Below are 1506 nucleotides of genomic sequence, written 5' to 3' on the forward strand. Positions count from 1 at the left end.
ATAGACTTATACACATACGATGTACCAGTATCAGTTTCCTGGTTTTTATATTGTACTATAGTTAGGTAAAATATAACCATTGGGGGAAACTGGGTGAAGGGTACACAGGACACATCTCTCTTGCAACCTTCTGTGAATCTATAATTATTTCAAAATAAAAAGTTAAAATATAAATAAATAAAATAACCTAAGGGGCTATAGAGAGGTTTAAAAAACAGAATCTAAAATCAAGAAACCCTGGGTTCCAGTCCCAGCTCCCATTTTACTTGCTATGTAACCTTGGGCAAATTTCTGTACCTCTCTCTTCTACCCTTTTCTCATCTGTGGACTGTAATAGTACCTAACTCCCAGAGTTGTGAGGACTTATGACTTAATAAGTGGAAAGCAATTGGGGACTGGCACATAGTAAGGACAAAATAAAGATTAACTACTATTGTTGTTTTTATTATCACATAATAGTCCTTTGTTGAAGGATCCACTACTCCCTGGACTACAACTACCTACGAACACAATTTAAGACTACTCCCATGAAATTAGGCAGACCAGTCCTTCAGTGACAGAGATTTGGGGGGACACTGTGCATGCATAGGGACCAGAAACATGATTCCCAGTCAATAGTAAGCATTCAAGAAATGTTAGCCATTAGCATTATTATTATTACCCCTTGGGATTGGGGTCTTCAAAACAAGAATGATCCTTTGACTGGAAAGAAAACAAAAGTAATGACTATTACCATTTGCTGAGCATCAACTATGAGCCACTAGATATATGGCAGNTTTTTTTTTCAACGTGTAGATGTTCAATTGCTCTGGTACCATTTGTTGAAAAGGATATCTTCCTTCCATTGAATTGCTTTTGCACCTTTGTCAAAAATCAGTTGGCTATACTCATATGGGGCTATTTACGGGTTTCCTTTCTGTTCCAATGATCTATGCATTTATCTGTCCACCGATACCACATAGTCTTGATTAATATAAAGATATAACAAGTTTTGAAATCTGGTAGAATATTTCTTCCAACTTTATTATTTTTTAAACTTGTTTTAGCTATTCTCATTTCTTGGCAAAATTCTCTTCAAAGCATATATATAATGATGTCTCTATTTACAAAAAAAAATCTTGCTGTGATTATGATAGGAATTGTGTTAAATGTGGATATCAATTTCAGGAGAATTGACATCTTTGCTGCCTACAAAATATAAACATGGTCTGTCTCTTCACTTATTTAGATCTTTTTTATTTCTTTTGTTCTGCAGTTTTCAGCATACGTGTTTTGTCAGACATACACCCAGGTTTTTTGTTGAGTTTTTTTGGAGTGTTTTTTTGCACAGTATTATATTTTTAATTTTGGTGCCCACATGTTCATTGCTATTATACATAAATACAATTGACTTTTGTATGTTTATCTTGCATCCTGTGACCTTGCTGAACTTACTTATTAGTTCTAGATGTTTTGTTGTAGATCCTTTGGGATTTTCTACATAAATCATTATGACTTCTACAAACA

This window comes from Galeopterus variegatus, unplaced genomic scaffold (assembly GCF_000696425.1).
Source record: "Galeopterus variegatus unplaced genomic scaffold, G_variegatus-3.0.2 Scaffold11686, whole genome shotgun sequence".
Classification (NCBI taxonomy): domain Eukaryota; kingdom Metazoa; phylum Chordata; class Mammalia; order Dermoptera; family Cynocephalidae; genus Galeopterus; species Galeopterus variegatus.